This window comes from Apodemus sylvaticus, chromosome 20 (genome assembly GCF_947179515.1).
Source record: "Apodemus sylvaticus chromosome 20, mApoSyl1.1, whole genome shotgun sequence".
Classification (NCBI taxonomy): domain Eukaryota; kingdom Metazoa; phylum Chordata; class Mammalia; order Rodentia; family Muridae; genus Apodemus; species Apodemus sylvaticus.
The window spans coordinates 49,299,392-49,312,690 of NC_067491.1; the positions used below are offsets into that span (position 1 = coordinate 49,299,392).

The 13,299-nt window shown below is 44.4% G+C and overlaps 1 protein-coding gene across 2 annotated transcripts in view; it reads right to left on the reverse strand.

The window, feature by feature from the left end:
* The window catches only part of Slc41a2 (solute carrier family 41 member 2), a 115,210-nt gene that overhangs the window by 42,063 nt on the left and 59,848 nt on the right, over window positions 1-13,299 (reverse strand). The gene's annotated exons all lie outside the window — the stretch shown is intronic.

The following is a 13,299-nucleotide window of genomic DNA, read 5'->3' on the forward strand; positions in this document are numbered from 1 at the left end:
CCAGACCCCACTGTGAAAAGGTGGGAACCAACTCCGGAGGCTATCTTCAGCCCCATCTATACACACACACACACACACACAAAGAGAGAGGGGGGGAAGAGGGGGAGAGAGAGACAGAGACAGAAAGAAAACAATACTCAACTTAAAATTAATTCAGTTTATCATAATATAAAAAAATCACACCCTACAATGTTCTGGACACTCATCTAATGGAAACAAATTTCTTTAAAACTACGTTTAAAAGTCACACGGCCAGAGTCATTGAGGCACATGAACGCTGAGCTCTGTCCCCTGCAGATCCCAGCTCCAACACAAGGGCCTGAACCCTGCCGCAGCCACTCAGAACGCCTTCAGCGACAGACGCCTCTCAGACACTTCCTTTTCTAATGTGGAAGTACAATCCTTGTAAGGATGTTGAAATAGTTAGACAATGTATGTTAATTGTCAGCATCACCAACAACAAGCAATTTACAGAGTCTGTTCCTAACTCCCTCTTTCCTATTGCAAGCCCTTCACTTAGCACAATGTCAAATTCATCTATCAGTCAAAAACTAGCAAGGAGCTGTTCTACTTTTCAATTCATTTGGAGTCATCTCAGAGGAAGGAACCTCAACTAAGAAAATGCCTCAATAAAATTAGGGTACAGGCTTGCCTGTGGAGCATTTTCTTAATCAGTGGGGGGGGGGACAGCCCCCACTCATTGTGGGTGAGGCCATCTCTGGACAAGGTGGTCCTGGGCTCTACAAGAAATCAGGCTGAGGAAGCCTGGGGAAGCAAGCCAGTAAACAGCACTCCTCCATGGCCTCTGCATCAGCTCCTGCCTCCAGGTTCCTGCTGTGTTTGAGTTCCTGCCTAGATCTCTTTCAGTAACAGTAATCAGGCAGTGTATACTGAAACAAGCCACTTCCTCCCCAAGTTCCTTGGTATTACAGTGTTTCATCACAGCAATAGAAACCCTACCTAAGACAGGCACGATCTTACTGTGTTCCAACCAGGCTGGCCTCAAACTCACAGAGCTCTACCTGCTTCTGCCTTCTGAGTGCTGGACTAACGGTGTATACCACCACGCCCAATCTGGTATCCTTACCAACTTGAAATGACTTTTGCTTCCTTGTTGAATTTCTTCTCTGTGTGTGTGTGTGTGTGTGTGTGTGTGTGTACACTTGTGCCATAACGCACATGTGGAGGCTATAGAGGAACCCCAGGTGTGTGGCAGAGGTCTCTTCCTCATCACTGTCCTGTCACTGTGTACTCTAGGCTGGGGGGGGGGGGGGCGGGGGGCGGGGCGTGACTACAAGCTTCCAGGCACTCTCTTGTCTACACAGTGTAGGTGAACTTATGGTGCTCAGCTTTTATCTGGGTTTGGGGGCAGAGTGAATTCAGGTTTTCAGTATGATGCCCACTGAGCCATCGCCCCAGCCCTGAGGAATGACTTTTCTATTAGACACTTATGACAACTGTTTTTAAGTCTGGAGTTTTCTAGTCAGAGCTCAAATCTGAGAGTAAACAGTGAGATCAGAGAACCCACAACTGCACAAACTGTGCATGTGCTCACAGTATAACACAGGAGCACCCACAACTAACATGAACTCTACATCTGCTCACAATACAACACTCTGTAACTCACTCTGCTGATAGTGAATTAATGCATCCCAGCAACTGAGAGAAACAGAGCATTTGTCCTAAAGAACTGAAGCACTGTCACCGAGATTCTGGGGATGCAGAGAGGAAGATGGGACCTTGTAATCATCCAGGGACACCCACACCTCAGAAGAATCCAACAGTAAGTAAGCAAACTACTGCAGATAACATTTTTTTCTTTTTCTTTTAAAAGATTTTATTTATTATTATATCTAAGTACACTATAGTAGGTCTTCAGAAACACCAGAAAAGGGTATCAGATCTCATTATGGATGGTTGTGAGCCACCATGTGGGTGCTGGGATTTGAACTCATGACCTTTGGAAGAGCAGTCAGTGCTCTTAACCGCTGAGCCATCTCTCCAGCCCCCAGATAACATTTTTCAACGCCAGCCACAGGAATGCACACACCTCTGTTTGTTTCTTGCCTTCTTGCCTCTGGGGACTCTCAGGGACCGATGCTCCATCTGGTGTCTCATTAGACATGGGATGCCTCAGTGCACACATAGGCAGCACCTGCTATAAGGCCTGAGCTGACCTTCCATAACTGTGATTTCATGGAGACTGAGCTATTAATGATCGCTTGTAGTTCCCTCTGAAAGGCACAGCTGCCTTGGTAGAACCCCATGGAAGCAGCATTTATCGCTTCCACGCTTCCATATGCTAGGGTTTAACACACGGGGTAAGTCAGCTGAAAGCCTTCCTCCGTCAGCTTCACAAACACACTAGTGCTGCTCCTCCAGACAAAGTGAATACCATACCAAGGAAACAGCGTAACCAGTGAGCGACTAGTATGCGACAACCTTTCATGGTCTTGTCAGGATTGCTGACAAGTGATTTTTAATTACAGCCAAAATTATTACCTTAGAACAGCTTTCTTTGATGTCAGTATGCTTTCTTGGTACTGTTTTATTCACTGTCGCCTTTAAAAACTTGTTATTAACTCAGCTTTTGAATTATTTAAATTCTACAGACACTAACTGCATGATTAAAGGTAGCAGGAGGCATCTAAAGATAGTCTCATATAAATTAAAAAACATCAGACGAGACAGCCTGTCGACATTAGCGAGCCTCCTCAGTATCCACAGGACCTAATTTTAGGTATATTATGCTGGAACAAGCTCATTAATTGTATAAATACCGGATGCTGAGAAAGAAAACAGCAGCAAGTTCATCTAGGGACTTCTTTAAAACTCTGTTTCCAGGAAATGTCTCACACTCCCATCATAGATTATACTGCAGATTCTCTCAAGAATTCCTTTCACATATTCTCAATGGAACCTAATACAAAAGTTCATTTCCTTAAAAAGCATATTTGCTCCCAATCCCCTTGGCAAGCGTTTCAGCCCGTCCACGTGCCCCTGGAAGGTCATCCCCCAGGCAGGGCTCCCCACCAGAGCTCACTGGCAGTAATTATTCCTCAGTTTCAAAACATGCACAAGGATGGAGAGACATCCTCCATCTTCCTGTTTCATAAGTGCAGGCGGAGGACCTTCCGCACACTAAATTCCCATTCTCCATGCATAATCTTTATTTTCCCTAAGGTGCATAAGCTGGCTAATGACTGACCTCTGCATTTTCCACCCTAGCTCATTCATTTTTTTTAAAAGATTTATTTATTATTAAATGTAAGTACACTGTAGCTGTCTTCAGACACACCAGAATAGAGTGTCAGATCTCATTACGGATGGTTGTGAGCCACCATGTGGTTGTTGGGATTTGAACTCAGGACCTTTGGAAGATCAGTCAGTGCTCTTAACCACTGAGCCATCTCTCCAGCCCTAGCTCATTCATTTCTAATGATGGGAAACACACTGTGTTCCTTCCAGGTATAAAGTATATATATATTATACACATTCATTAGTGTATAAAGAATATATATATATATATATATATATATATATATAAATGTGTAAATATTCTATACACATTTATGCTATAACTGTGTGGTAAATATGTATATATGTACCTTCATACTATGCAGTATTATATAATGGATATAAATAGAAGCACAGAGAATCTGTAATGTTAATATTTATGTAGCCATCTTTGGGGAGAATTATTTTACATGGCTCCTTCACAAAGTAGTCATGAAGGAGAACTAAGCTTAAACAACTGCCCTAGGTTAGACCTCCCACCTGGTGTGTGGAAATGGATTCCAGGCGTGGCGAGACAACCCTCTAAACTCTTATAATGGCCACAAGTGCCTCCTTCAGCCTAGCACATCATCTAAACCTTATGGCTTTCTTCACCATGCACTGTGACATGGACAGAGGCCACGAGCACTGTGCTGGAGAACTGAATGGCTACCTGACTTGAGACAAGTGAGGCTTCAGCCCTAAGTCCCTCCATCCCCACCCCTGCTCCCACCTCTCCCCCCACTCCTTCTCCCACCCCTCCTCCACATTCCCACCACTCCTCAGGGATCCCTTCTCTCTTGCTGAAGGGAAGGTGTGGCCCGTCTTTCCAAGGCCTCCAGCACTCTAATATTCGAAAAATAAGACACACTCATAGGGAGGCAGAGGCACGCAGATCTGTGTGAGTTTGAGGGCAGCCTGATCTACAAAGCCAGTTCCAGGACAGCTAGGATTGTTACAAAGATAAAGCCTGTCTTGAAACAAACAAACAAACAAATACAAAGGGTGGTGGTTAATCCCAGCACTGGGGAGGCAGAGGCAGGCGGCTCTTTGTGAATTTGAGACCAGCCTGGTCTACAGAGTAGGTTCCAGGACAGCCATGGCTACACAGCGAAGCCCTGTGTCTAGCTCTAAATCTACAAAAAGCCTTTTCCCTCATGCTGTCTGAAGACAAGATGTGTCACCAGCAGCTTTACTGGAACACCCACGGCTGTTTGGCCAGGGCTCTTGCTGTGTCGGTCTAACTACCACGGTCTAATACGAAGATACAGTCTGATGTAGAAACATGGGCCGAACACATGCAATCAAAGGCTTCGCTAAGTTGGACTAAGCGACCTTGAGTGGGCTATTCAACAGTGTCTACTCATGTCTACTCAGTGAAACTGACCATGCTGTCTTTGTACATGAAGAATGAAAACAGTGAAGACCTTCAAAGAAAAAAACAAAAGTCCATGTATAAGCAAATGTAGACTACAGTCATTACTGGGCCCTGCCATGTTTACAAGGAATGCCCCCTCACCCCTACATTGCCCGGTGGTCCTCCCTGTAGTCTTCCCTCCCACCCCCTCCTCCCCTACCACAGCTGCCTTAGAGTCTTCCATACTTTTGCAATTTTGTGTTTTTCTCAAATTGTGTATTCCTAGACAACGCACCACTTAGTTTTCACGCTTGTAGGATGTATCTAAGGGACATCACACCATCCACGGCCTTCCCAGGATTCACCACACTCCCATTCATTTTCACTATTAATAACCCTCCGCTAAGAGATCACACCATCACTTACTCAGCCCACTACTAACCAAGCATTAGTCCCACATTGCCAAATAAACGGCGTCCTCTCTCCTCTAAGGATGGATACCCAAGTCAACTCTTTCTTCTTTCTTAATATTTGTTTACTTTTCGGGGGCCAGCTCACAGGAGTCCGTCCTCTCCTCTGACCCCCTATGTGGGTTCTAGGCACTGACCTCAGGCTGTGTGCTGTGGTGACAAACCCCTTTCTCCCCTGAGCGCATGTCACAGGCCTCCTCTCCTTCTTCTGCCTGCCAATGATTCACATCTGATCTTTCACTCTCACTTAATAGCTAAAGATGCCTCACCTAAATATTCCTATCTAAAGAATTTGGGAAGCTGAACACTCAGGAGAGATGAGAGATTAATATTAAGTCAGTTTCTCTAGTTATAGCCTGGAGAAATTATTAAGGAAAGAATTGATGTTGCCGACATTGTTAGAAGTTTTACATAAGCAGAAAGAGCCAATTTTTTTCTATTTCTGCCTCCTTAAATATACCTTAACAGTTTCCTCCGACTCTGTGAATTTGTTTATGTTCTAAGTTGTGTTATTTAACATGATAACCTCCTCTGATTCAGTGACAATGGAACAAAATGGAAGTTACTCATTAACTCATACATTTATTCACACAACAACTGCCAAACCTTAATGCTGTGGGCATTGTCCAGAGTCCTGGCAAACAGAAGAGATCATTCAAAATAAATACACGCTGCAGTACAATTGCTAAAAGCCTAGTGCAAACAACTCTGTAAACACATGCCCTGGGGACGGACTGGTGTCGCTGTGACAGCGCCCTGGGCACAGGAAGGAGAGAGAGAACAGGTACGCGGCGTGACTTCGTCGGGCAGGGATGCTCCTGCCCAGGAAAGCACAAGCCACTCAACAAGGGGAGGCCTCAATGTGTGGGGAGGGGGTGAGACTGGACCCGGAGAGTTAGGCTGAATGACCCATGCTTAACTCCACAGAAGAGATAGAGAGGCTGTCTTCGAGCAAGGGCACAATCTGATTTGCTAGAAATGTAAGAAATCACCACCACCACCACCACCACCACCACCTTGTTTGCGTGCATCAGGTTCCCAATAAAGTCAGAGGCCAACTTGCAGTAGCCGGTTCTCTCCCTCCACCATGTGGATCCCTGAGGGGATGCAACTCAGTCTTGGTGACAGGTGCCTTTAATCACAGCGAGCCATCTTACCACCTCAGAGATAATTTTTACAGCAAAGAACGGCAGAATAAATGGAATGGGAGAAGGGTCAGAGAAATAATTAGTGGGGATCTACTCTGGGAGAATAATGGCCAAATGTAGGAATAGAGAAGTCAAGTGCGCTTCTTCTACAGCCTTCCTCCTTATCCCATCCCTCCGTCTCACCTGCTAATACCTGAGGCAATTTCTCCCTAAAACCCTACTGCACACTCCAGCCAGGAAAGCAGGTGGGCGGTCCTCACTCTCCTCCCTGTCCTCCAATTCCAACCCCTCGGCCTCAGCCTCACCAAACACCCCAGGTTATTGGCTGCTCTCCATAAACTGATGGTGAAGTCCTATTGCTGAAGATACCCCACCACACACAACTCACAGAACAGCGCAATGCTGGTACCTTCCTAGAGTCTTTGCACCTACTACCTAATGTCCGTGGTACAGGAAGGCACTGTGCATGCCAGAAGAGGAAGGTGAATGCCAACCCAGCGACAGCTCCTCAATCGACAATGGTGATCTGCCTGTAGGATATGCTGTACAATAGCAGCACGCTTGTGGGAGCCACCACTCAATGTCTGATTAGACTCAAGGCCCAGTCCACAAGATGGAACCCATACCCCACGCTGCTCAGGTTGCTAAGAACCTGAGATAGGAGGCCAGGGACCAAGGGGAAAACCAAATACTACTTTTCTGCTAAAGGAACAGGGCAATGAAAGTGACTCCTGGTGACATTCTGCTGTACTCATAGGTCGCTGTCTTGCTTGGCCATCATCAGAGAAGTTTCCTCCTACAATAAATGGGAATAAACAAAGACCCACAAGTGGACGATGTGCAGAGAGAGACCTTGGAACACTCAATCTAAAATGCAATGCCTGCTCCAATCCCTTCCTCAGGGTTCAGGGAACACTGCAGCAGAGAAGGCAGAAAGAATATAAGAGCCAGAGGATGAGGGAAGCAAGGCCGTCTACACACAGTAGGACGAAGGAAGCAAGGCCATCCACACACAGTAGGACGAAGGAAACAAGGCCGTCCACACACAGTAGGACGAAGGAAGCAAGGCCATCCATACACAGTAGGACGAAGGAAACAAGGCCGTCTACACACAGTAGGACTGGTGTACAAGTGAAATCGCAGAGTCTGTGGTAAGATGCTCACGGCCTGCATGGGTCTTGGACTGATGGGGTGTGCCACCGCTGGGAGGGAGGTGGGAGGTGGGGTGACAAGCCCACATCCCTAACTCAGAAGCTATCTCCGATTGAGTTAAGTTTTCTAAAGTTAGTTTTTGCCAACAGAGACTCACTGGGTATACGACCCAATCTTAAAGCCAGGCCCCACGCCCAGCAGTAGAGGGCCAATACAACACAAACTGTGTGGCATTTGGGGAGGTTCTTTATCTCATAATGTTCTGTCTGTCTGTTTTGTAACTCTGTAGTTCTCTGTGTATAAATTATGGATTCTGGTTTTGTGTTTTACGAGATTTTTGTTTGTGATGGGTGTGTCTCTGAGTCAATGTGTTTGTTGAGCTTTTTCTCAAGTCCCTTTTCTTCTCTTTGTCCTATTCTGGTTTCTGAGTTTTTAACCTAATTTTATCTTTTTTTTAGATGCCTGTTTGTATCTTAACGAGAGAGAAAGAATGTGTAATTTGGGTGGGAGGCAAAGCGGGAAGGATCTGGAGGAGTTGGGGGAGGGGAAACGTGATCAGAATATAAAACAAAAACTACTTGCATTTTTTTTTTAATGGCAAAGTGAGAAAGCTAATTTAGAAATTATTTAAAGACCTGGCGACCATGTGTATGAAGGAGAGAGAGCATGTGACTTTAAGCTGCCCCAGGACTTGGGGGATAACTATACTCTTTAACAGATGTCGGAAGGAGAAGGAGAAGCTAGGAGGAAGGCTTTGAGGTCATTAGGAGTTTGTGGCCTTCTATGTGAAAATGCCAACTTACAGTATGGATCTGAGCCAGGCATGGTAGCTTACGTCTGTAATTTCAGCTCTTGGAAGTCTGAGACAGAAGGATGACAAGTTTAGAGCCAGCTTGAGCTACAAATTAAGACAGTCTGATAAAAAAAAAAATACTGGTCTGGAAATGAACATGAAAGTCAAAACTGAAGCCATAAAACCATGTGGCGAGAGAAGGGTCCCTCAGACGCATGTTCTCAGAGTCTGTGGAGGGACTCCATCTCAGAGTTTCCGAGTCAGTCTTGAGAATCCATGTTTCTCACAGTCCCTGGCAGTGCTGCCAGCCTGGGGACTATATTTTGCAAAGTCTCTGAACTAGGCTGTATCATTAATAAAAGCGGTGAAGACAGAATTGACGATGATCAGGAACACAGGCTTGAGGAATACAAACACTTGGTCCGCAGAGAGAACACAGAAGGCTCAGGAAGGAATCTTCAGAAACTGGGAAATGAGAACTGGGAAAATGGGAAAGAGCACACCAAAAAGCTGACAGGGGAACTTTAATCCAGCAATGGCTGCTCTGGAAATGGATCACATCCAAAGGCCTTCTAGGTCTGCTGAAAGGTAGGCCCGCAACACACCTTGAATCCCCCTGGCTGAAATACAGACATTCCCATAGTACATACCTTTAAGGTAAAGATAGTTTGTAGAAGGAAAGGCTATGTTTGAAAGTGACATCTAATTGAGGGGCATACAAAGTGGTGAATCAGAAAAAGATTTGGCAAAATGAGTCTGAGATAGGATACGCCAACTCTCAGGAGAACAGCACAGGAAAGAGAGGCTATTGAAGAAGAGATGGAGAGAGTCAGTGATTGGGAATCAGTGTAGTGGGTCCAGTGGGGTGGAGCTGAGTTCATCAGTGAGTTCATGCGGTTCGGTGCAGGTCAGCATAGGCAGCTGAAGCCAGAGAATAAAAAAGAAAGAAGATTAGGATGAATTGTCAGCGTTAACATGAGGCCAAGCAGAGCAATTCAGGGAGAAGCTGTGAGAATCCAGATTGCATCAGTCAGTTTGGAGAGGAGTTTGAGTCAGCACAGAGTTCAACCAGTCAGCCAGAGTTCAGTAAGAATTAGAAAGGTGAGCTTGTTCAGCAGTAAGCCTCTGAGACAACAATTACAGATGACAATTACATCAAGGGAACAAAAGTTACTTTTACATAGCTGAGTGGGACTGAGACTGACAATGAGCAATGGACAAAGAAATGAGGTCCTGGACATCCTAGTAAAAGCAGTGGTGTCGAGGGAGAGAGCCCCAAACCACGGCAGTGAATTGAGGAAGGACAGGGAACGGTGATTAGTGCCAAAGTCTTAGCACATGCATAAGGAAAAAAATAAAACAGAAGCGAGGAAGGCACAGGTGATAGAAGAGACAGTGTAGTGACTGACAGAGGTGGAGTAAGGTTCCTGTGGAGCTGACGCAACCGTGTCCAGGCTGCAGGTGCATCACATGAGCCAGATGCTGCTCAGTGCAAGACGTTCAGACAGGCACGGTTAAGGATGAAAGCAGGAGACGGGATGGAAAGAGCGTCACGTCACGCTGGGAGAGACCGTGTCCAAAGCCTGGGTGTTCTCTGCAGGCTCTCTCTGTGAGAAACACCAAGAGGAATTTCTCCGAGCGGGCGGGAAATGCACAGCCTTCAGATGGAAGTGCATGTGCATAAAGGAAAAGAGCTGGAAATGTCCATCTGTGCTCAGAAACAGAAAATACCATTTGTATTATGCTTAATATTTTAAAAAGTAACTAAAGCAAACATAACAATATAGTACTATAGAGTTTAAAACGAAAATATGACAGAAGACCAAAGGGTACACTGAATCATGTCTCTGATCCTATGTAGAAGGTGATCATTTGAGAAGAGATTGCGGAATGCCCCCAAAACAATACAGGCTATTGATAGTGTTCTTGATTACCTACTACAGCTCCATGTTAAGACCCTGCTGAAGACACCATGTGCACTGGTTACAGAACTTGGAGAGATCAAGTCGGTGCTGACCCAGAAAGCTTTCTCCTCAGTTTCATAATACTGGGAGGTGCTATGTGGGCTGCTTAACTGGGGGAAGTCATCAACAATCCTACTCAGCTGTGACCTTTGTGAACCACAATAAAAACTAGCGCAAGCATGATAAGCCTGCTGATGCAACGGTGGTGCCGGTGATACGGGGGTAACCAACCACTTTATGAGTGGATTTAAGGCCCATTCCACAAACACATGCCTGGTGTAAAACCTTAGCAAGAATCCATGCCTGAGAAGCTTACAGGCCCTGGGAGTAAATAAAGCACTACTTTATTTTGCTAAATGGACCTGGTATAGAACTGCCCTCTTTCTACTGTTTGTCTCTACTCAGAGGCTAGTGGGGCCTCCAGACACAGACTGTTGTTATGCAGAAACTCCCAAGGAGTCAGCGTACAGAGAGAAAAGCTATCAGTGGAATACTCAGTCACAGATGGAGGTCCATCTCACATCCTTCTCCAAAGCTTAGGAACCACTGTAGAAGAGTGACCAGGAAGACTGCAAGACCAAAACAATGTCTTCTAGACATGACAGACTGCAGTGCTCACGAATTCACAGTGGCTGTGGTTGCCTGCATAAGATCTACTCAACCAAGTCAACATTCTTGCCGTGTGTGTGTGTGTGTGTGTGTGTGTGTGTGTGTGTGTGTGTGTGTGTGTTGGGGGGTGTTCAGGAGCCTCTAACCCTAACTGAAGAGTAAGTAACAGTGATGAGTTCTGGAGGAAGGAGAGTCAGTTTTCTTTAAGGATATTGTTCCTGGTAAACTACATTTCAGTGGCTGCCTCAACCCCTAATGCAAATTAGAGATGATAAGTTGCTTAAAAGAAAGGAAGAGAACATTAAGTTTGGAGGGTAGGAGTGGGGGGGGAATCTGGGAGTAGTCAAGAGGAGGAGTAGAGTGGGAGATGATCAAAATTGTGTGGCATTCTTAAAGAATTAATAAAATGTTTAAAAAAGAAAAGAGACTATGGGGTGAAGATAAATCAATGACAGAGTAATTTCCTATAGCATATGAGAAACTGTCCAGTTCACCCGAGTTCCACTAAGAAGTAAAGAAACAATATATAAGCCCAAGTTCAGTGGGGCTTGTCAACACATCTAGCAGACATACCCAAGAGAGACCCACAGAATGGCTTATGATATCCCGTAGTCAAGAACTCTGCAATCTCAGTATTTACCAAGTTTAATCACAGAACTCACTTCTCAAACTGTATTTACTAACATCTTACAGAACGAGTGAGACCAATGCTTTGTAGAAAATGCTATTAGTTCTGAGGCATGTAAACATTTAATAATATTTTAGTCAGATCAGCACAGGTAAGCGTTACTTGAGACATATGCATTTATGTATCAAATAAATTAGATAAATTAGTAGTTCTATGCTTTTAGAGAAAAAAACCTATGGGTTTGGGAATTAAGCAGATCTGCCTTTAAAGTGTGACTCAGCATCATCCACTAGCTATTTAATCTTGGACTAATTACTTAAATGAGTATTAAATTATACATAATATGCTTAAAAGACTTGTAGTCACTTGATACTTATATAGATACATAATAAATACTGGATTATGAGGAGAAGGGGGAAGAGAGGAGCACATCCCTTATATATTTAGAAATGACTCAGTGGTTCAGAGCACTTGGTGCAGAGGACCCAGGCTCCATTTCCAGAACCCACGTAGAGGTTTGCATGTCCCCATCTGTGGCTCCAGTTCCAGGAGATTCAGTGCCCTCTTCCAACCTCTGTGGGCACCAGGTATGCACCAGGGCACAGACATACATGCAGGCTAAAGACTCACATATGTAAGATGAATAAATCTAATGAATATGTTTTAAATGCAGTTCCATTCTAAAGACTGCACCTATTTGAGAATATGAACACCTCTACCATTGTTTCTAAGGGTGGAATTTAACGGAATCCAACAGAGAGGTTTATCCATTGACATAGCAAGAAGGACTTAGCCACATGATGGCCCAGCACAGACTAGCATGATGCTCTAATTTGATTTCTTGTAAAAGGTGATGCAACTGAAAGAGTCATGAGAATCTAACGAATAAAGGATCGTTTCCAGTTAAGTTACCTATGTTAGTCAATACAGATCAATCCAATAACACTTAAGTTAATGGGCTTGTTCGTTAAAATTCATTAAGAGAGGAGGAACAGGAGGAAGGAAAGGCATGTCTATTCTGCTACTGAAAATGAGGATGATCATAAGGATATACAAATCTAGTAAGTCTGGTTCATCTCGTAGTAAATGGGGTAGTTTGGTGCATCTTATGGGATCACTGAGTCCAATGGTATATCAATGGCTTTGGAAGACACTGGAATTCAGATTTGTTGTGACACATAGAAAACCCACAGAGAAATTCATCTTCTAACTGACAAGTCACAATGTTTATGGAGGACTAGCATCTTAGCGACAATGTGCACTGAGCAGGCAAGCACTCGGGATGGTTACCTCATTACTCAAAAGCATGGTCCCAGCACGGTGGAGACACGCCACTGTATACACAAATGAACAAGCAAGGCTTGTGAGGGACAAGGACAGGGTTGGTGATGCTCGAGTCAGAGAGGAGGAGCAGGTAGAACCAGACGCTTCCATGGCTTTAAGAAAGGTTGACTACAGACAGCTGGGAGGGAGATTCCTGAGGAAACCTGCCCTCGCCATTCCAAAGGTAGACAAAAATTATAATGTTCAGTAGAAATTTTAGATCAAAATTAGACTTCTGCAGAAAAATGTCAGTGTATGGCTTTTTATGTGAATATAGAAACTGAAATCTTTAAAAAAGAAAAATAATATATGGCAAATGTACGGTATACCAAGGTAGAATTACTTTTTAAATCATGTTAACCTAGGCCATACTAAAGTCTGAGTAACCACTACTCCCAAAAACAGTAGAGATGGATTAAATTGTCTTGTTCAGCATAATTCATGAAAAATCCCTGATACTATTTTACATGATCCTTTAATGTACATATCACAAGTATGTAATATAAGGATAATAAATTCCATTTTACAGGCGAACAAAGTATGAGGCAGGGCTCGCAGGTAACAGCCAGCAGAGTGGCA